This window comes from Schistocerca nitens, chromosome 1, assembly GCF_023898315.1.
Source record: "Schistocerca nitens isolate TAMUIC-IGC-003100 chromosome 1, iqSchNite1.1, whole genome shotgun sequence".
Lineage (NCBI taxonomy): Eukaryota > Metazoa > Arthropoda > Insecta > Orthoptera > Acrididae > Schistocerca > Schistocerca nitens.
In genome coordinates, this window is record NC_064614.1 from 1,223,846,818 (window position 1) to 1,223,872,019 (window position 25,202).

The window sequence follows — 25,202 nt, forward strand, 5'->3', positions numbered from 1 at the left end:
ATTTAGTAGTTGACTGTTCACACTGTTGCGTTAAGTCATTTGGTACGGATTCCTCGATTCTTTCAAGTATTTCTTCCTTATCGTTTGCACGTTGTAAATTTAACTCTGAAAAATTTTGTACTATTACGCGATCTTTTTCTTCCCGTTCCCTGTCCTGTTCCTCTTGTCTGATTTCTGTTGAAATTAAGCTATTATTGTGAGCCTTCAAAATCGGTTGTACTTCTTCTCTAATTTCTTTCTTTGATTCATCTTTCGTATTTTTGAAACATGTCCCTATTCGTGAGCATAACCGTGTTGTCATTGTTTCCATCTCTGTTTTAATTGTTCCTATTTGTGATCCCACTGTTTTTAATTCAGATCCCAACTGTGATCCCAGTGAGTCTAACCGTGTTTCCATTGTTCCCCTATCTGTTTTAATTGTTCCTATCTCTGTTTTAATTGTTCCTATCTCTGTTTTTAATTCAGATCGAAAATTTAATATTGCACTCATCAACTGCTCCATATTAACTTGTTCGAAATTCTTTCCGCCCCTAACATTTCCCGCGAAACCAACTTCTTTCGTCATAGCTGTAAAGCTATCTGTGCTCGATATTATTTCAGAATCTTCCATCGTTAATCTCGTATTCTGTGAATTTTCTGATTGAGAAAAATTTTGAAATGGTTCCGGACTACTTTCCCGACTTATTAAATTATTTTCAACTTCATTATTCATCATCCTGTTGTCCTGTGTTGGCGAGTTCGCCACGTCAACAATTTCGTCATTCTGACTATCCATTATTTTTGCCTTTTTCATTGATCGCGTAATCATTTACAAAATATACAAAACTCGTCACTATATGAAAATTACACACAATGACACTTTATCATCAACAATCATTCACACGAAATGCTTCCCTCAAACACGATTAACGAACAATAGAAGAATGACAATTACCAAACCTACACATGCAAAATAGACTACAATTACTAGACTACAAATTACTACAACAATACTACTGTCTACTATTTTTATAATCAGAAGAATTCCAAGGGACGATCCGAAGCAGCGCTCGCCACGTGCATGGGGGCTTAATTAAAATAGAATGCAAATAATTTTAATTTTTTGTTTTAGTAGCTGTCTGTCCGATTACGAAGTCGCGTAAACGGTTGGCCCTGACTAGTATTATTACGCTATCTGACTGCATAGAACAATAACAAAGAATGAAATGGAAATTTTCATTAACACAATTAATTAATTAAGTCCCCAGCAACTATAAAACCTACGAAACCAAAGCACAAGTGTAACTGTTCTGTGTGTGGAAGTATGACTCAACGTACGCATCTGGCACGGTTCTTCTTCAACAACACAGGAAATTTTAAATATCATTTATACTGAATTAATTAAAGGAAACAGAAATACCATAATTACTCAAGAGAACCAGAATTACACTCTAATCCCAGAACACAAGCCAGATGCTTTGTTGACTGAACCTGTAATGAAGCATTATTTACGACATTAAATAATGAAAAATAAATCAAGTTTCGTTACCTTCATATATTGACCAAAATCACTCTAATCATTACAATATATCTCCACACCGACTCGCTATTACCACATCTCAACAAGAACTTTTCAGTATCACATTGAAAGGCGTATGTACTCGTTGGCAGCGATGATGAGGCATTGTAGAATCTCTGACCAGAGCAGTTGCGCTCGAAGCGCAGTGCAGTACAGTGGTCTGTTGGGAGCAGTAGCCGAGTGAGGTAGCGAGCGGGAGTCTGTCAGTAGTGGTAGCGCAGAGCAGTCGGCGGGCGTCGGCACCGCAATGGTCGAGATTCAGGACAAGGTATATTATTAAGCAGCATTGCGATCAGCTAATGATGTTAATTAAGTGTAATTTCTGTAAGAATCGCCCCCAATAATAATTTTGATTTAAAAGCAATTTTTAACAAAGAATCATTCGATTTCCTTCCATTTCCTTTAAACAAAAAAAATTTTTCAATTAACTTCAAAAAATTTAGTTATTGCGATGCATGTGCTGCAAGCTGTGGCGCAGAATAAGAGCAGAATTTTGACATGCAGTTTTACTAAGGTAAGAAATTAATTCTGATTTTTGCACAGGGCCAAAGACCGACATTTCGGTTAAGCTGAGTTTTGATTGTCACTGTAGTTCCATTGTCATGGGATCATGTTTCATTATTTTATGCGAACTTATACTTGCGTCAGATAGCTAGTTTTCATTTAATTGTCTTTGTATTTCAAAATTTCTCTGGGGAGCTTACACTTGGCTCCCATTTCTAGTAAGTATTGGCTTTTAAAATTTCTGTGGGGAGGTTACACTTGGCGACACCCAGTCCAGGATCGTATTTCGTTGAGAATCTTTTGAAAAACAGTCAGATATCTGCTCTTATTTGCTTAAATATAATTATAATTTGGCGCAACGCTTTTACTAATTTGTGACTTTTCTTCCTTAGATCATCGGCAATTCGTTGCTCTGTTGTATTTTGTTTGTTGTTTTTGCATTGTGCTTATTTGTTTTGTGAATAATTTTGACTATTGTAAAAATGCCGCGAAAAACTGTGAATAGTGTATCGCGAGGTATTTTGAATGAAATTTCCGACTTAAACAACATAACCGATAGCAATTGTGACGCGCAGAGTAGTGATGACAATGCTGTGTTCACTAACAGTCAGTGCGTTCCAACCGCTAATGACGACTTTTACCTTAATGATGAACAAGAGAACTCAATTGTCTCCTCTGTTAATTTGACGACAATTGATGACGCGGGGCGTTCTGTTGGAATGAGCGCTGCCCAGCTTAACACACCCGGTTTGGAAAATTCAAATAACGTACAGACAAATTTCTCTAATGAAAATGAGCAGGATACACAAAGTACGACGGATTTATTTAATTCCGAAATAATGTCTGACAGTGTACATCCGACTGATAAACCTTTTTGTAAAGTACAGAATGACCAAATGGTCACACAGAACGTGACAATTGCATGTACCTCATCACAGAGCACTGAGAATGCAGCAGCTACTTTTGGTTTGGAGCAATTTATGGCAGTAATGCTACAGTTTAAGAACGAATTTAGCGTAATTTCCAAACAACAGAGTGAAAAACAAGACAAACTTAGTGAACAGGTCAGACAACAGAATGAAAAATTAGACAATCTTAATGAAAAACAAGACAAACAGAGTAAAAAATTAGACAACAATGATGTAAATCTCAAACAACTTAGTGAACAGGTCAAACAACAGAACGAACAGTTAAATGAAAAATTAGACAACAATTCCAGGGAACTTAGTGAACAAATTAGTGCCGTTGCCGCGCAGTGTCATGATACTAAGATACAGTTACGCGTGGAAATTGAGGCTTGTTCAAGAAAAAGTAGCGAAGAAATTAAGACTGTTGCTCAGGAATTAAGGGAATTGCAAACAGCTGCAACAGAAACACTCAGAGACGAAATTAGCGGAGTCGCTAAACAATGCTCTGAAAAAGCTACACAATTACGGGACGAATTTAAAGCTATGACAGCAGAACTTTCGCGCACAATGGATGAAAAGATTGACGCGAAATTCGAACAACAGAACACTCAAATTAACGAACGTCTTAGTCTTCACATACAAAACAGTGATACGCGTTTCCGCAAATTTATTGATGATCAAAATAAAGTAAAACGTCAAGTAATGGAAACAATCACTGCTCAGAGACAGGAAGACAAACGTAAAATGTTTGCGAAGGCAAAAACATATGTAGACAATAATATTGCCACAGTGTCCGACGAAATTAATACATTCAAACAGTCGAACACAGAATTACGTGACGAAATTTCGGATCTTAAATCAAAAACAGATACACACACAATAGATATTCAAACAGTGACCGACAGACTCGAACAATTAGAACTAACACAGGATTCCGATGTCGTCAAAGCTGACGTTAGAAAACTGAACGAAACTACACGTAAATTGCAAAACCAGATTAATGCCACTGACACTAAAACCGATGATCAGATAAAAATACTGACTGAAAAGTGTGATGAATTGGCCAGTCGTATTGATGTCATCGAAAGTACTAATGACAATAAATCAGACGATACTTCACCGGTTTCATTTAATCAAACACCGGAATTTCAAAATCTACAGCAGACTATTAATGAGATAGATTCATCTAATAACACATTGCGTCGAAAACTGTCAAGTTTACAGCAAGAAGTAACAGAGATGAAAAACATTTCAGTTAATAACACATCACCGCAGACGCCACTTTTCGAACATTTGCCAGACTCACGCAGCGCGTGTAATTTGGGTAATCTACAGAGAGTACGGGACTTAGATTCCGAACAACCACAGTTCAATAGATTCTCTTACAATCCTGAACCTGTTCCATCACACAGAGACGATAATTTTGATTACAAACATTTTCTGTCAGTGAGAAAGTTTAAAGTGTTTAAAAATGACAGAACACAGATTCATCCGCTAGATTGGATTCAACAATTCAGCTTTGCTTTTCCACCGTCTTGGCCTGTTACACACAAACTTGAATTTATTTGCAGTTTTTTGGAAGGCGAACCGGCAACTCGTATGAGACCGATCGCGAGACAGTGTTACTCGGTAGAGGAATTTCAGAATGCTTTTCTGTCAGCGTATTGGTCGAAGACGACACAGCGCGGAATTAAAGATCAGTTAATTAGCTTACCAAATTATGAGAACTCCAATTTTCCGAGTGTGACGCAATTTTTTGAACACATGGTGCAACAAAACCAGTACCTAAGTGAACCGTACAGTGAATCTGCACTCATTCAATTATGTATCTCTAAGTTACCACGGTCATTAAGAGTTTCACTTCTAACCGGTCAACAAAAAGAAAATATTTCGGCATTCAGGGATCTGTTGCAGCTTTTAGAAGTGCAGCAATCTGATTATTCTTTCGTAAACAAAAATTTTTCGTATAATAACCAAGGTCAACAAACTTACAGTAATTATGATCAGGGACGTAATTTCAATGGTAAAAGTAACAGACGCTTTAGGAATGACAACCACCAAAACTTTAATAGCAGGCAAAATTCTCATTATCAATATCATCAAAATTTTCAGCAACAGGAACCACCTTTTAGTAACAATAGACGTTTTCCACCACAACAGCATGAAAGTCAACCGGTTAGCATACATAACCAACAATGTTATGCACAAGGTCAGCCAAGCTTTAATGTTTCGCCGCGTGCGCGTATAGTCCCTGATACAACAAATAGTAACGCACGGCAGCAAGGAAATAACTACGTACAGAGAAGACAGTATTTCAATTCCTATCGCAATGCACCGTATAGGAATGAGTATCACGACAGACGTAAAAATGATGAGCACAATTATCAGCGTACGTTTAATAACAGTCGGTCATACCAACAGCAAAATTGTCCACAAGAACCTATTCTTATGAATGAACCCGACAGTAGGTATCATCCAGAGCGTAATGCGTCTGGAAGAAGTAATAGAACTGTTCAAATTGTACAAATGCCACAACATCCTCCTGATAATAATAACACGTCAGATAGAATCTGACTAGATACTGTACAGGACGCATCTTCCAATAACACAAGCACTACTTTTGACACGCAAAATGTTGTTCACGAAAATGTTATTACTTTTGACGACATCAGAGACACTCTTTTGCAGGAAAAACCAGTTATTCAGAAAATCATTTCACATCCTGTTATCGAAATTAAAATTGGTTCATCGAAATTTTCGGCAGTAATCGATTCCGGATCACCTATGTCAGTAATAAATGAGGAAACTTTTAATGAGTGCAACAAAGAGAATACTTATCCCACATTACCTTTAGGCAAAACCAAAGTGAAAGGAGCAGTATCAAGTAAAGGTGTAGACGTTAAATTACAGACGCATTTATCATTTTGTATTGGAGGTCATACTTTTCATTCAAATTTTTGGATTGTTCCCTTGTTGACAACAGACGTTATTTTAGGCATGAACTTTCTGGTACAACACGACGCAGTGGTTGATTTTCAAAATTCCTATTTAATGTTGAAGGATGAAAATGTGCAATTGGCTTTAGAATTTCAGCACTCATTATCTGCAGAAGAACAATTAACCGCACAGAGGTCATTTCCGCAAGACGTAACATAGACTGTAGTTCCACATTGTTCACGGATACGTACGTACACAACTATAATACTCCAGACGAAACTGACTACGACGTAATGCAGATGATTTCTGATAAAGTTAAACAAAGCAGTGCAAATACAGATGACGAACGAATGCAATTACACAAAATTCTTTTACAGCAAGCTCCAGTTTTCGATAACATTCCTGGTACTATGTCCGGTTTTATGTATGAATTTCAAGTCAAACAGCACGATACATTTAAAGCAAAGCATTATCCCATTCCGTATATTCACAGAGAACAAGTCAAAAAAGAATTGCAGGATATGCTCGACCAAGGAATTATAGAACCAGCAGTTAGTCCGTACATAAACCCGCTACATATTGTTAAGAAAAAGGATGGCTCACTTCGCCTTGTACTTGATTCACGTCACATTAATGACATTATTATTAATGAAACAGATCGACCACAGACTTTAGAAGAACTACTACAGAAATTTCACGGTACAGCTATTTATTCCACATTAGATCTGAAATCGGGATTTTGGCAAATTCAACTTCATCCGAATTGCAGAAAGTATACAGCTTTTCTCTGTTTTGGTGACTGTTATCTATTTTGTAAATTACCATTCGGCTTAACTATTTCTTCTGCAGCTTTTATTCGCGGTTTGAACACAATACTTCCGACAGAACTTAACGACAGAATCACGACGTACGTAGATGACATTCTTATCGCAGAAGCTAACTGGACTGAACACAATCTGATTTTAGAACAACTGTTGCAAACCTTTCATGCACAAGGACTTACAATTAATCTCAGTAAATCGCATTTTGGCAAAACTTCTATAAAATTTCTTGGACACGTAATTTCAGCAGAAGGCATCGCGCCTGATCCAGAAAAACTTCAAGCTTTACGTGACATTACTGTTCCTACAACGAAGAAACAATTACGCAGTTTTTTGGGCTTAATTAACTTTTTTCGCAAATTTATTCATCACTCTGCTTTAGACACACCTAGATTATGCCAATTAACAGGTAAAAATACTATTTGGTCATGGGATAAGCAAGCACATTCTGAATTCGTGAACCTGAAACATGCTTTGTTGAATGCTCCACTTTTATCGCACCCAGATCTTACCAGAAATTTTTCTATTGCCACCGACAGTTCTAACACAGCTTTAGGCGTACACATTTTTCAGGAAATTGAAGAAGATGGTTCTAAAGTAATTAAAAACATCGCATTTGCAAGCCGCATTCTGTCACCTGCTGAGCGAAATTATTCCGTTACTGAACTTGAAACATTACGTGTTGTATGGGCTTTTACGAGATTTAGGCATTTTCTTTATGGAAGACATACGACCGTTTACACGGATCACAGAGCTATACAATTCTTACTTTCGGCTAAATTTACTCATGATATATTAAGCAGATGGAAACTGTATTTACAGGAATTTAATTTTACGATTGTTCACATTCCCGGCACACAAAATGTAATAGCAGACGCATTATCCCGTTCTCTCAGCAACAATCAGCAAGACGTAGCAACCAACTTCTGCAAAGCAAATTTCAGTGTCATGTACATTCAGCAAGTTGCATTTGAAAATTTTACTTCATCGTCATTACAAGACATAGCACGAGAGCAAAGCAAAGACAATGTGTGGAAAGAAATTAAACACCTTTGGCAAGATAAGAATAATGTTACGATTAGGAACCACTACACAGTACGCAATGACATTCTGTTTCGCCGCTCTCATCCAGACAGCAACAATTGGTTATTATGCATTCCTGACGAACTGGTTAACAAATTAATCTGGTACACTCATTTCAGTTATGCACATTACGGAGCCAGAAAATGTTTTCTTATACTGAGACAGAACTGTTATTTTTCGAACATGGAAAAACGTATACGACGAGTTTTAGCATCATGTAAAATTTGCCAGAAAGCTAAGTCAGACACAACTTCACACATTCCTCCATTATATCCCATTGTACCTGTTAAATTAAGACATATGGCCGCAGTAGATATTTTTGGTCCAATTCCGAGAACTAACAGAGGTTTTTGCTACATCTTTGTCGCTGTTGAACTCACTTCAAAATTTGTTACCTTCACTCCGTTACGCAAAGCTACTGCTAAAACCGCTTCGAAAGCATTTGTAAAACATTTTCTATTTCATGTAGGGCATGTGATGAAAGTAATTTCTGACAATGGACCACAATTTCGTTCTGCTGTATGGACACGCATGTTACGAGCTAGAAACATTTCTCCGATTTATATATCCAAGTACCACGCTTCTTCGAACCCTTGTGAACGATTAATGAAAGAAATTGGTAAACTGTGTAGAATATACTGCCACAAAAGACATGTTAATTGGGACACACACATACACTCATTCCAAGATGTAATTAATTCCATTCCAAATGAATCCACTATGCTATCTCCGTCTGTAATACTGAAAAACGTTGAACCACCAAACAAAATTAAAGAATTAGTAACATTTCCTACATCTCGTCGATTACGACACCACGAAATAATTGACATTGCGCTGAACAATATCAAACGTGCCGCAGAGCGCCGGAGAAGACAGCAAAAACAGGTTTGTAGACGCCGAGACTTTCACGTTGGACAGAAGATATTAGTACGTACACACTATTTATCCAGCAAATTAAAAGGTAAGTGCAGTAAATTTGAACTTCTATACGCAGGTCCATATCGGATTCGCAGCATTCCTCACCCCAATGTTGTACACGTCGAAACTTTGAGAACCAGAAAATCGAAAGGCAATCACCATATCTCCAATGTTAAACCGTTTATTGAATGAACATACTTTATGATTTAGCACACTGTAATACATTTTCCAGATATTTATGTGAACAATTATTGATGATTATCGTATTTTTTCTTGGCAAGTGCCCGGCAAGGTAAGGTTAGCAGGTCGCTCTTCTTGTCGTTACACATCAGACCGTGCATATTTTCCAGATGAACTTACACTTTTTTATGACCACTTATGCAATTATAATTATATGACTAATTACTGATGATGACTATCGTATTTTTTCTTGGCAAGTGCCCGGCAAGGTAAGGTCAACAGGTCGCTTTTCTTGTCGTTACACATCAGACTGTGGACATTTTTCATTTTTTTTTGTGTATAATTGTTTTCCCGTTTTGTTTGTATACATTACGAAATAGCTAAGGTATAACACACACCAGTTGACTTTGACTTTTTTTTCTGCCCTATGATATCTCAACATCGTGACTATTTTTCTTTTTTTTACTGCTGCATTGTGATATTCTCTGTACACTTTTTGCCTTTGAATACTGTCTATGCTTTTGACATATTACGTTTTCTGTCATGTTATGCTGTATGCTTAATTGTGTCACCATTAACCAATCATTATCTAATGGGTATATGATTTAAATACAAGACATTAATCTTTGTTCATCAATTTCAGAAAGAAATGATGCGTAAAGGAAATAAATTGAACAGAAATGGGAATTTCAATTACGGAATAAACGAAAGAAGATGCAATAACCTTATGAGGAAGAGTAAATGGATTAGGATTAACAAGCATTAACAAGAATATACTATACACATCGCAGAATAGTAGTCTTAACTAATTTTTTCTTTCAGAATACGAAGCGATTGATGCAAGCTGTCAGACAGAACTACACATCTTAGTTTTAAGTGATGAAATATGCTAGAGATAAGGAATAGTTGTGTGATGAATAATGAAGTGATTTTTGCAGATGATAATGAATGCTGATGAAGAATAATGATGAAGAATATGCTACTATAAATAATGAAGTTTTTTCTTTACAGGTGATGATGATAATGAAGTTATGATACTATGGATAATGAAGTTTTTTCTTTACAGATGAGGATAATGTTGAAGTTATGAATTTATGCTATGTCGTTATTTAAGTATTTGTTGCAGTTTGCTTTGACAGCAGGTGTTATATTGCATAGTAGGATGACTGAAAGTTTTGGAAAGGACAGCTATGGAACACATTTTTTATACACATTTCACTACCTGTTAATTCGAAGTTCACTACTTTTCAGCATAGTCTGCGTTTCTTCTTTCAGCTCAATAATTCATTTTGTATTTTTTTTTCAGGAGAAGCCTTTTATGATACTTACTAAACTTGTTACCTATTATACCTGTTCTAGTACTTACTTTTTTTTTTACCCATTTGTGTCTATCATTTATAAAGTGATAACCTTGCTACAGCTGACTCATGACGAATGACGTTACACATTTTTCATTTATAGGAACAACCTAGAAGCAATTTTTTCTCTTATTTCTTCTTGCTTTCCCTTATAATTACCCAAAGCAATGCATTGCTAGCACAAAAAACATAATGTATTACCAGTCTCATTTAATGTCACTAGTTTATGATAATTCTGAAGAATTACCACTATCTATTGTAATGAGATTACTTATTATGCCCATGATTATTAATGCTATGATTGTAATTTTATAACTGGCTAGTAATTGCCACTGTTTATTGTAATGAGACTACTTATTATGCCCATGATTATTAATGCTATGATTGTAATTTTATAACTGGCTAGTAATTGCCATTGTCTATTGTAATGAGATTACTTATAATGCCCATGATTATTAATGCTATGATTGTAATTGTGTAACTGGCTAAAAATTGCCACTGTCTATTGTAATGAGACTACTTATTATGCCCATGATTATTAATGCTATGATTGTAATTGTGTAACTGAACAAAGATTGCCGCTGTTTATTGTAATAAGACTACCCATGATGGCAATAATTTAATTTTATGAACATTATTCTGTAATACTAAAATACTTGGTACAGAAATGTTCAATAACTAGAGTATGGATGCCGCAAACTACTTATGTAATCACTACTCAAGACTTGTGTGTTAGTTAATGTCCTTCACCTTCTGACCTAACTACCTGAAAATATTGTAACATCCATTTGTCTTGTCCATCCTCATTATCATGGAGCACTATAGTTGGTTTTTGCACTAATTCTACGTTGGTGTGCCTCTTAAGAGTGTGGTGTTGACACGACATGCTGTCCACCACCGTAAGCGATGAAGACGTTATTATGGTCCCACTGTTTGGTGTACCTGGTATACTGCCAAATGATAGCATGGAATATTACTACGACGTTTCAGTGTCTTAATACGCTGATAAATACTTCTGGGAACGGAACTGCAGATTGTATCACTTAGTGTTGTGATTCTGTGGAAAGATATGGACTTTCAGTGCAGCTGTGTGCAAACTAAAGTGCTACAACCATGATGCAATCCTTTCCTTTCCTATCCTAATAGTGAAAATCATTTTTAACTAACATCATTTATGTTAATGGCCTATACATTTTTCTCGATTTGTTGAACTCCAGTGCGAGTACACTAGTGTCACTTGTCGACATGATTTTCTGCCATTGTTTATTTATTGTGAAAATACTAAAGACATTTTTCGATTTGTTCTGAAGTGCAGTATGTGTGCACTCTTGTCATCTATATTGTATATACTTTTTGTGATTTGATGATTTTTCTACCCTTGCGTTTATTTGTTATAAAACTGTTCAAAAGTTTTCAGTGCATGTGCACTTATGTGAATATGTTTTCTACTGAACTCCAGTGCCTGTGCACTCTTCTCAATTTTCAATATGATTTGTGTTCATTCTGCATACCTTTTATGATTTATGTCATTTGTTCCTCATTGTATATACATTTCGTCTTTTGCTGATATATTCTCCACTGCAGTGCATGTGCACTCATGTCCCTTGTCAACATGATTTTGTTCAGAAAATGCTACAGAATCTCACAGTGCGTATGCACTTTGTTATTTGTCAAATAATTTGTATATACATTTTTCTGATTTGCTGATACGCTCTCTACTCATTGTACTTATATTTTGTCTTGTCTGTAATGTTTTGTAATCGGTGCATGCGCACAACATTTAATTCATGTATTACATCCAAATATTTTGTAAATGTTAATTAATTAAAAGAAAAATTTGTTACGATGGCAAGTCCAAATGACTCACCATCGCTGCCAAATTTTTTGCCCCCCAGTGGAGGGTTATGAAAGGCGTATGTACTCGTTGGCAGCGATGATGAGGCATTGTAGAATCTCTGACCAGAGCAGTTGCGCTCGAAGCGCAGTGCAGTACAGTGGTCTGTTGGGAGCAGTAGCCGAGTGAGGTAGCGAGCGGGAGTCTGTCAGTAGTGGTAGCGCAGAGCAGTCGGCGGGCGTCGGCACCGCAATGGTCGAGATTCAGGACAAGGTATATTATTAAGCAGCATTGCGATCAGCTAATTATGTTAATTAAGTGTAATTTCTGTAAGAATCGCCCCCAATAATAATTTTGATTTAAAAGCAATTTTTAACAAAGAATCATTCGATTTCCTTCCATTTCCTTTAAACAAAAAAAATTTTTCAATTAACTTCAAAAAATTTAGTTATTGCGATGCATGTGCTGCAAGCTGTGGCGCAGAATAAGAGCAGAATTTTGACATGCAGTTTTACTAAGGTAAGAAATTAATTCTGATTTTTGCACAGGGCCAAAGACCGACATTTCGGTTAAGCTGAGTTTTGATTGTCACTGTAGTTCCATTGTCATGGGATCATGTTTCATTATTTTATGCGAACTTATACTTGCGTCAGATTGCTAATTTTTGTTTAATTGTCATTGTCATTAATATTTTTGCGGGAAGGTTACACTTGGCTCCATTTCTATTAAGTATTGTCATTTCAAAATTTCTGTGGGGAGGTTACAACATCTCAGCAAGCACTCCCTACTAGCACATCTCAACAAACACTCTCTGCTACGAGTTCTTAACAAGCACTGACTACCACAAGCTCTCCCCAAGCACTGACCACTACGACATCTCAATAATCACTGCCAGTGGAGGCGGCGGAACAATACTCTCTAGCGCGATCTCTGGCGCTGTGGCTCAGTGTAGCCACCTTTCAACCGATGTAATGAATGTTTTAAGTAAAGAAGCTTGTGAGTTATCAGTGGATGTTACTGGAGTTAATTGTGATAAAGTTTGTAGACTTTCGTCGAAAATAAGTGAGGATTTGTTTAAAAGAGACAAAGTTTAACTGCGAGAATGTTATAGCTACCGATATCGTTAATTTGGAGAAGCGAACACTATATACGATGCTCACGGGGACGTGAAAGGATGGGTTTTGAGGATGATTTAAATTCTGAACATGAGATGGAGGTAGATCAGGAGAAACTAGGAATGGATAATGAGATTTTGTTCTGAAGTTATAATGTGTTCCATAAAGAAAGGAAGGGATATTGTAAACGATCGTTTGCCGGAGCAATGGTTGGAGAGGACTGAAATTAAAAATGTGCAACCGGGAAGTCAAATAAAAGATATCCATGATGGAAATATGTGTGCATTTCTCGAATCTAAAGACGATGTTCCAGCGGTAGCCACAAATTCTGTCTGTAAAAGTAAGAGTCCGTTGGTGAATGAGAAAAAAATCGTCTGATTTGAGCGATTGAAAAAACGTCAAGAGATACAATGGCGAGATAATGTTAGAGGAGGCAACAAATGGCTCAAATGGCACTGAGCACTATGGGACTTAACTTCAAAGGTCATCAGTCCCCTAGAAGTGATTAAACCTAACTAACCTAAGGACATCACAAACATCCATGCCTGAGGCAGGATTCGAACCTGCGACCGTAGCAATCGCGCGGTTCCAGACTGTAATGCCTAGAACCGCTCGGCCACTCGGGCCGGCGAAGAGGCAACAGTGGCAGAGTTAAATCTTTAAAAGTAGAATGGTATGTGTATTAAAAGTGTGTGTAAACAAGGGTATTTCACGTGCAGTTTTTAAGAATTTTGGGGCCAACTTCTCTTTTATGTAAGCGGTAATTGTTAAATTTAAGATGTAAATGATAAACTATGGAAGCACAATGTAATAAATTGGTCGCACAAGATTTGATGCATAGAGGTAGGCAAATATTGTTATTTGCGAAAGAGGGGACTAAATTGTACTGTATGTAAGATTTAGGGAGAAATTTCAAGAATTATTGAAATTGGTTATTTGTGATATTTTGGATAAGTTTCTCGTGTAATATGCACAGTTTAGGGTCATTCGGTCAAACAGTGCACAAGGGCCAGCTAAATGAAAATGGGACACGTGGAAAAAAGTAAGTAAATTGTTGCCTGTCCGAGTAGCTGCGCGGTCTAACGCGCTGCTTCCCGAGCGGGAAGGCGTGCCGGTCCCCGGCACGAATCCGCCCGGCGGATCAGTGTCGAGGTCCGGTGCTCCAGCCAGCTTGTGGATGGTTTTTAAGGCGGTTTCCCATCTGCCTCGGCGATTGCGGGCTGGTTCCCCTTATTCCGCCTCAGTTACACAATGTCGGCGATTGCTGCGTCAACAATGTTTCCACGTACATGTACACCATAATTACTTTACCACGCAAACATTTGCTATGAGACGTTCCTAGGGCGGTCCACTGAGGGCCGAACCCCACAATAACCCTGGATTCGGTGTGGGGTGGCGGTGGGGTGGGTGGACTGCTGTGGCCTGTTGTAGGATGGTGAACCACCGACGGCTACGGCGGGACGAAGCCTCTCCGTCGTTTCTAGGTCCCCAGTAAATTGTTTGTTATTTCAAAAGTAATTGCCATACCCCATATCCCACTGTGAGACAAGGTGGTCAGTGCCTTCATGGAAAAATGTTAGCGGTTGGCTACGAAACCATGACTGAACCCAGGCGTGCTCATCTTCGTCCGAAGCAAATTCCCGGCCAAGAACGTCTTTCTTCAAGGATCGAAAAACATCGAAATCACGTGGGGAGAGATCGGTCTGTATGGCGAGTGTGTAAAGACGTCCCAGCGAAACTTCCGTACCGAAACCACACGTTACGACAGTTGTTTCGAATAGGCTGCGGACATTTTGCTGAAAAGCCCTTCAGCATCATCCATAGAGCCCCCGATCTCGCCCTACGCGACTTCCATATTTTCTGAGCCCTGAAGAAAGACGTAGCTATCGATTTGCTTCGAACGAAGGAGCGCTCGCCTGGGTTCAATGATGATTCCGTAGGCAACCAAAAACATTTCTCCATGAAGACATTTAGCATCTTGACTCACGGTGGAACAAATGTATTATCAGTTATAGCGATTACTTTTGAAATAATGAACAGCTTACTTTCTTTTTTTCATCTGTATCGTTTTCATTTGCCCCCCCCCCTCCCTTATATGTAATGGTTAAAAAATATGTATTGGCGGTTCTAATATATCTGCTTGACTTTTCTGCATATTGGCCGTTCACTAAGCAATATAACTGACGTTAGAATTAAATTTGAATTTTATATTAATACCTTCTGCTGCTAACGGGCGTTGATATATATCGACGATAACAATTGAAAATGTGTGCGCCGACCGGGATTCGAAACCGGGATCTCCTGCTTACATGGCAGACGCTCTATCCATCTGAGACACCGAGGACGCAAAGGATAGTGCGACTGCAGGGACTACCTCGCGCACGCCTGCCACGAGCCCCTCATTCTCACCTTATATGTCCACACACTACATTCGTAGCGTCCCTACCCAACACACTCATTACTCTTGGAAAACATTCTTACCAAGTCCCGTAAAAGTTTGGGTATTATGTGTGCATCCGCACAAAAGAGGAAGGTCATGGCCGGTATTGCCAGAACTACACTCCTGGAAATGGAAAAAAGAACACATTGACACCGGTGTGTCAGACCCACCATACTTGCTCCGGACACTGCGAGAGGGCTGTACAAGCAATGATCACACGCACGGCACAGCAGACACACCAGGAACCGCGGTGTTGGCCGTCGAATGGCGCTAGCTGCGCAGCATTTGCGCACCGCCGCCGTCAGTGTCAGCCAGTTTGCCGTGGCATACGGAGCTCCATCGCAGTCTTTAACACTGGTAGCATGCCGCGACAGCGTGGACGTGAACCGTATGTGCAGTTGACGGACTTTGAGCGAGGGCGTATAGTGGGCATGCGGGAGGCCGAGTGGACGTACCGCCGAATTGCTCAACACGTGGGGCGTGAGGTCTCCACAATACATCGATGTTGTCGCCAGTCGTCGGCGGAAGGTGCACGTGCCTGTCGACCTGGGACCGGACCGCAGCGACGCACGGATGCACGCCAAGACCGTAGGATCCTACGCAGTGCCGTAGGGGACCGCACCGCCACTTCCCAGCAAATTAGGGACACTGTTGCTCCTGGGGTATCGGCGAGGACCATTCGCAACCGTCTCCATGAAGCTGGGCTACGGTCCCGCACACCGTTAGGCTGTCTTCCGCTCACGCCCCAACATCGTGCAGCCCGCCTCCAGTGGTGTCGCGACGGGCGTGAATGGAGGGACGAATGGAGACGTGTCGTCTTCAGCGATGAGAGTCGCTTCTGCCTTGGTGCCTATGATGGTCGTATGCGTGTTTGGCGCCGTGCAGGTGAGCGCCACAATCAGGACTGCATACGACCGAGGCACACAGGGCCAACACCCGGCCTCATGGTGTGGGGAGCGATCTCCTACACTGGCCGTACACCACTGGTGATCGTCGAGGGGACACTGAATAGTGCACGGTACATCCAAACCGTCATCGAATCCATCGTTCTACCATTCCTAGACCGGCAAGGGAACTTGCTGTTCCTACAGGACAATGCACGTCCGCATGTATCCCGTGCCACCCAACGTGCTCTACAAGGTGTAAGTCAACTACCCTGGCCAGCAAGATCTCCGGATCTGTCCCCCATTGAGCATGTTTGGGACAGGATGAAGCGTCGTCTCACGCGGTCTGCACGTCCAGCACGAACGCTGGTCCAACTGAGGCGGCAGGTGGAAATGGCATGGCAAGCCGTTCCACAGGACTACATCCAGCATCTCTACGATCGTCTCCATGGGAGAATAGCAGCCTGCATTGCTGCGAAACGTGGATATACACTGTACTAGTGCCGACATTGTGCATGCTCTGTTGCCTGTGTCTATGTGCCTGTGGTTCTGTCAGTGTGATCATGTGATGTATCTGACCCCAGGAATGTGTCAATAAAGTTTCCCCTTCCTGGGACAATGAATTCACGCTGTTCTTATTTCACTTTCCAGGAGTGTATATACTTATATGGATATGGTGTCTGTTCTTTCAGACATACTTATATGGATATGATGTCTGTTCTTTCGCCCGTCAGCAGCTAAAGGTATTCATATATAATTCTAATTTCGTTCTAGACGGCTGCAGGTCATTAATGGTGTCTGTTCTTTCGGACATGTCCGTAAGAACAGACACCATATCCATGTAGGTATATAACTGACGTTGTACGAGCGTCTGCAACCACCCTCCACAGAAAATTCTTAGTCTGGGAATGGTGCTATTGACTCCATTGACTGTTGTTTTGATGGGGCGTTTGTATAGCATAATCAGGTCTCGTCATGCGAATGCGAATGCGAATGCGAATCATCTCCATCCTGTCGATATCAGTTTCAAAACACTTTCACTTCACATTCTTTGCACCATGTTCTGGTTAGTTAGCCTTTTTGGTACTCACGTTGCACACGATTTGAGATATGCGAGATTTCCTGTAACAATCGTGGAAATTAATCAGTTAGTTGACCACTCATCAATCGTTAGTGGCAGTTTATTAAATCTTCCCTCTTTTCAACATTATTCGTGTTCTTCAGTCATGGACAAAGTAAACCTCGGCTAATTCCCACCTGTCTAAGCCTTTGACAATTAGATAATTGCCGCACTGAAGCTCTAAGCTCTTTGAAACAAGAGTGCTACGTTATAATAAGATTATCTTCGGAAGCTGTATCTGCTGGCAGCTATAAGGCTGGCATTCACTTCCGTAATCTGGTGGGATCTGCATTGTACAGCATATAAAACTGCAGGAAGTGGATTCTCTTTGTTCATCTTGCTCCCGACAGCTCAGATTACAAAGTCAACTTTTCTGAAATTGTGTCCTAGTACTGTGCATGTAGTCACATGAAAAGCAAAGCCCGACCTCGTCCACGCTGGTCAAGAACGTGAAACTTTTCTGAATAAACAATAAATAATCGGTGAATGTTGACTATTGTGAACTAAACGTACAGGACTGAACTATTTCCTATCTTTAACTTGGTTTATGTCTGTGTTGTAATCATGAACATTGCAAGTGGTGTAAGTATGGAAACGCTAAATGAGTCGCCAAACAATCTGAAACAATATAACAGTTCCATCAATTTCAACCAAATTAATTAGAAGTCAGAACTCTAAATCAACGAAACGATCCTTCGGAATACTGTATTGTGTAGTGCAGTGAACAGTGCTGCATTGTGTGACGTCACAATACTACGTACAAAACTAACACAACAAAAAGGCTTCATGAAATTGCAAGACAAATTTTGAAGGAATAAATTACCAAAAATATTCCCCTTAAAGTGCCCCATGATTCTTCGTAAGCAACTGACCAAATAAAATTCCAAACGCTACGTAATACACACATAAGGTAACACTGCACTGTAAGAATAAGTCTGTCTGCATAAGAAATAAAATCTAAACTGATCCTTACCTAAACTGGACCCGATAAAAATTTTATATGCAAAGCATAACTGTGAATGATTTATCGGTGTCCTCACTGTAATTTCAGAATGACCCTGACAAATTAATGTGGCTTACCTGTGGCAGCAGAAACTCGACACATCTCGAAAGTGATGAACATAAAAAATACAGCGCAGTAGGTACCAGCAAAAGAAAAGAAAAGCCTTGCGCAAGTGCGATGCAACGATGTGCGGCTGTACTAGGCAGATCATGCTTCAGACACTGTGTTCCGTCAAGTGCAGTGATGCGACGCACATCGTAGAATACAAAATTCGTGAGGAGACGTGGCAGAATTTTAAAGTGCTAAATGACTGAAGAGAGACTAACATTAAAAAACTATATTTTAACTCTGATACTTTAACAGCTGCTGCCATCCTTACAAAAGTAGCTCTTTATATAAAAGACGTATGCTTCTGCCATCAAATGAGTTAACAGAGTGGCAAAGGAGTGTTAAATCTATATTTGCTAAGCGCCAAACCATTAAAGAAACAATTCTGCTAAAACTTCCCGTTTTTCAAATACATCATAAATTAAGCGCAAGCAAGCAGTGCAGCTGTATTACCTGAAAATCTTCAAATTTCTCAAATTAATCTTTACCAAATCTGCACCTTTATTTGTGTGCTATGTTAGCAGTTTTCACACCGCTCAGTAGCGTGACCAATACTCGACTCACTCATTTACTTCTCACGGAATGCTACAGCATCCAAATATGACAGTTCGTGTGCTCAGAGCCTCCGTGGGTTAACATATCGACTACTGGAGACTACTGCTTGAAAAAGGTCCAGAGTAAGTAATAAAGTGTGATACATCGATTGAAAATATAGAGCTCACGTCATATCCCTCGTATACCAAAAATAAACTAGAAACCTTACAAACATCACACGAAAGTGTACGGTTCGTGCAAGTAAAGCAGAAAGGCCGGTACTATCGCCACATGAGGTGACAAAATAGCTGAAAGTGTACGTGTTGCATTGAGAGGCACCCACATGCCTTGCTCATTCTGTGGCATCAAGCAGTCAGGCCTGCAAGATGAGTGGTCTGCCAAGCGAGTGGATTCATTCTTATTTATCGAGTAACATGAACTCTAGTACTCACACTTAAGTTACAAGTTATCCTCCTATATGATTAATACGCAACGGAAACACGCATCTGACTACCAGTAATTTACGGAACTCTGACTGTACACTACGCACTGGCAATACCACATTTTCTTTCTTTTTTATTTAACGGCTTTTGTCAACACGTGGCCACCGCACTGAATATGAATGGCGCACACATTATAAATTCGGGACATTATGACAACATACAATTCGAAGGAAAAGTCCACCAATCTTTTTCTTTTCACTATCTTATTTATTCCGATAAATTCTCTAACCTAAACACACAAATTCTATAACCTACAACAATAACACATGAGAAATTCCGCCCAGTGGGCATGGCTTTACATTGGTGAATCTCTATATTATGGTCTCGTAATTATTTAACGCTACAGTGCACTTTCTGGATAGGATGGTGGATCTTTTATTATTTCTCACACTTCGACTCTCACAATCATCATCACGAAACTTTCCTCCAGACCGAGCAGTACAAAAGGAACACGCATAACCCACTAATCTTTTGAAACTACCTCGCTACTCTCCCATGTAAACCACACATACCCAAATTACATGACATTCACCACACTACAATATGAAACACTACACAGGGAATAGTCACAACATTATCACTTTCAGCTTTCCCACTTCAATTAATATTTATCCTAGTTTCACACGAAACTGCCCCACTTCGTAATTCTACTTTCCTACTATGAACTCTGGAGATATATGCACGTCTTCCTGTGCAATGCAAGCCAAGTGGCGTTGCTGGATAGACGGCCGACTCACCTTGCTTCTCTCTGAGAGTTTGAATCTAGCGTCACACGGAATCATATCACGCAAAGTAATATTAAGAACATATTCATCACACACGCGAGTCCTCAACTGATACCATGGACGAGTACTTCTCTTTATCCTTTGTCTCATACACAGATTGAGACTCACGCAGTACTCACCACGTGGAAGTACTCGTCTCTAATTTCAAGTCCTGCACACGCCATTTCTTAAATATTTCAACTTATGGTACACACGCTATTTCTTAAATATTTCAACATATTGTACACACGCTAGTAATTCAGCTTAACTTAAGCACACGGAAGCATTTCAACTTATTGCTTGCTACGGTCGCAGGTTCGAATCCTGCCTCGGGCATGGATGTGTGTGATGTCCTTAGGTTAGTTAGGTTTAAGTAGTTCTAAGTTCTAGGGGACTGATGACCACAGATATTAAGTCCCATAGTGCTCAGAACCATTTGAACCATTTTGAACCAACTTATTGCTACGCGTGGTTTCATTGTGACCGTTGGTCACTTCCGAAGATTACTACAATCCCATTAATATTACCTGCCTGACATTTAATTCTCCCCACAAAAGTTCCTGAAATAGAGAAATTATTATTTCAAACTACTATTAAATATTCCACATGCATACCATGTCTCCACTCTTCTGTCATTACGGAGCACAACTAAAACAGGTCTTAACAGCACAAGATCCAGCGGCAGAGTGCTGAAACATGGCCGTTCTCCAGGTCCTCTCGCACCTCTGTCGAAGTGGGGGAGCACCTTGCTACCGTATTGGTCAGCCACATTTCAGGCGCTCGAAGCTCAGGTAAATTTCATCTCTTTGGTCCCACCAAAGGTGGCCAAAGGATCGTCTCAAAGATGATCATATATTCACTATCTGCGGTTAGCAGACGACCATAAATTCATTCATTTCACAGATCTCACCAAACTGGATTTAGGGATTTATTTTGTGGGAGTGCACATGTGATCAATTAAATAAATAGTCATTCTTTCCCACACTGGTATCCGGCTTCGCTGTATTAATTGAAATTGAGTTAGTTTTAGAAAAAAAATGTGTTGTTCTGACAAAAATAATGAAGTATGTTGTACCTATTTTCAATGTCGGGCGGTACTGTACCCTTTCAGCATGATTTCATGGGTATGGGAACTGGGCTTGTCGTTCGGCGCTTCGTAATGCTATAGCTCTCCCTCTCCGACCGAGGGGAAGAGTTACTACACTGGCAAAGAAAAATTATTTATATTTTGAGAATGAGAGTAAGTAGACAGGTACTCCACTGCCGGAGTAACAGCCTCACAGTTCCTAATTGACTACCACGTTAATATTAATTGTTACAGGCGCGCCAAATTTGCGTTTGGACATCAGATTTCGTAATCAAATAATAACTGCAACGAAAAAACTACAAAGAACGAAACTTGTCTAGCTTGAAGGGGGAAACGAGATGGCGCTATGGTTGGCCCACTAGATGGCGCTGCCATAGGTCAAACGGATATCAACTGCGTTTTTTAAAATACGAACCCCCATTTTTATTACATATTCGTGTAGTACATAAAGAAATATGAATGTTTTAGTTGGAACACTTTTTTCGCTTTGTGATAGACGGCGCTCTATTAGTCACAAACATATGACTCACAATTTTAGACGAACAGTTGGCAACAGGTAGGTTTCTTAAATTAAAATACAGAACGTAGGTACGTTTGAACATATTAAACAGAACCCATAATACAAAATAAATACAATCCTAAGAATCATTCGGCATAGATAGGAAAAGAAACTGATGTATCAACGCACATCTGTAAGAATACTTTTAAAGTTTTCGGCACCATTGTCTAATCTTGCTGCAGGGTCACATGCAGATTCTTCTACACGCACAAATCGAATTACAGAACAAGCACCGCAGCTAGCGGGAGGAACGATTTTCGAAGCCTTGCATCCTCACTTGTTTTCTGGATGAAATCCAATCTCTGTCCAACAACGAAAGTTATTATGTGATGTCTTAAAACATGTCCTCATGCCTTAACAGATTCCTATCACCCTGTCCATGTTGCATGATACTGCGTTTGCCAATGCGCTGGATATTTGGTCTGCTACAATCGCTTTGAAATGACGTCGGCATTTTCTCAGTTAGGAACAACGCTGTAAGAAGTTCTGAAATGAGGCAACGTTTTCCAACAAGAGCTGTTAGAGGAAGTAGAGCACGAGCACTCAAATACCTACCTGCATTTGAGTAAAAAAACTAACCATTCTCTACGCCAGGGCTGATTGGCTGAAAGCTCAGTTGTCGCTAGATCGAAGATTCTGCAGATTTCCCTTCTCGGTCCAGGATGCAATCGTGTGTCCTCGGGGGCGGAGTAGTTGTTGGCTTGCGTCAGTGGTTTATAATGTCAGCATTCAGTCATCCACCGTGACAGACACCCAGTACGAAAAGTTTACACGAATTCTCGTATGTGTTTCCTTCTACGTGCGTGGAATTCTGATCATTTTTTTTCCTATTTATTGCATGTGGCTATTGTAGCTTAGTGAATTCTCACATTATTGGTAAGCGGGCCCATGATATTCAAACGTGGAGCTACTAGCTAACTAAAATGGTGTGGATGGACGAACTGGACTTGTCAAGGTTTCTCTAAAGCATATAAACCAGAGTTGTTTCTACGGAAACATGATTTTTTTCGGCATAACTCTCGAGTTTTGGAGCCCTGAAGTGTTGTCTTTGATCTCCTTTGGGGAAATTTCTGCAGAAGTTGCCAGGAACATGTTGGGGGCGGTGTAATGATCGTTTAGAGCACACGTTTTCCTAATCATAAGGTTATAAATATCAAGCAATCAATTCACTCATACATTTATAACACTTGGTTGTCATGAACTGCAGTAAAAGCCACGTATCCGTGGAAAAAAAAATTAGTACAGCTATAAATTCCCATTAATGTTATGTGGACTTCCGTGTTTAGTATTAAGTTGACTGAAGATGACATACAAAGCCGGAAGCCAGTTCACTGCGAACTACAAAATAAATATTACGGTGGAATATCAATACTGTGTATTTCAGTTTTTAATAAGTCATGATTGAATTCACTCTGTTCATTCAGTAGTGTTCCAGGAGCCTTGATCTTATGACAAACAGATCTGCACCTCTTCCAGCAAGTGAAGCAGATGCCTTTTGGTAGAATTTATCTAATACGTCCACGATTTCTCGAATATTTCCTGCTGCACGTGTGATAGTTAAAAGATGGGTACCAAAGGCAGTTTTGTTGTTTGAATATGTATCTTATCGAAAACCGAGTTGCAAAACTTGTAATAAAAGTGACAGCATGATCGTGAGAAAATTTTCTTGTTTTATCTAGGTTGTATTATTGTAGCACGACGTACCTAAAATCAGTCGTTCAATCAAGAGCTACTACATTCGGCGAACATTATTTTACCCATTATTATTGAAGAACACCGTGACTGTGCTAATGTGGGGTATGGGATCCTTACCAGATACGATTGACAGAGAACATCGAATAAGTTCAGCGAAGAGCAGATTGTTTTATACTCTCGCGAAATAAAGGAGAGAGGATGGAGACTGTTACGGATATGACACGCGAGTTGGGGCGAAATCTTTGCACAAAATTTCAACCAACAACTTCTTCCTCTGAATGCGAAAGTATTCTGTTGACGCCCACTTACGTAGGGAGAAACAGAAGAAATCAGAGGTCGCACAGAGAGATTTCAGCGTTCATTTTCCCCGCGCGCTGTGGAACGGTAGAAATAGCGCGAAAGTAGGTCGATAAACCATCTAAATGGTTCAAATGGCTCTGAGCACTATGGGACTCAAGTGCTGTGGTCATCAGTCCCCTAGAACTTAGAACTACTTAAACCTAACTAACCTAAGGACATCACACACATCCATGCCCGAGGCAGGATTCGAACCTGCGACCGTAGCAGTCGCGCGGTTCCGGACTGCGCGCCTAGAACCGCTAGACCACCGCGGCCGGCGATAAACCATCTGCCAGGTGAATATTTCTGAACTGCTGCATAGTCATATCACTGAATGAAAAAACTTCAAACGTTAGATAAAGACAGCACAATACTCAGGCTACAAAACTTAACAAATCAACTCTTGCTGCTAGCATGGCCTAGCATAGAGACACAATGAGTAGCATACTAGAAAATTTAGAAGTACAGCGTTTTGCTCTGAAAGACGTTCAAAAGAAATACAAATATACGAGGTATACTCAGAAAATTCCGGAAATTTCTCCACAAAATTTTTCTACGCATACCTTTTACTTATTGTGCATGGTCTCCTTCGAAACACTCACCTACACAATTGATACGCCGTTCGGAAGCAGTCGTGGTACCTCTCTTGCTGGATCGCGCGAAGTACCACTTGTGAATTTTCTTTTATCTGTCTATCGTTGCAACCCTTCGTCCTTTCAGCTAGGGGCCAGGTCTGTAGAGTACGAAGGAAGAGGCAGCACAGTGATTTCGTTTTTTATGCAATAATCACGCACCTACCGGAATTAATGTGTGGGTGCGTTATCACGATACAAGAGCGATGAATTGTCTCGCCACATTTCAGGCCGTTTCCTTTTCACATTTTCTCGCAGGTGTTGCAAGACGTCCCGACAGTACATCGATTAAAAGTTTGTCTTGGTGGCACGAATTCA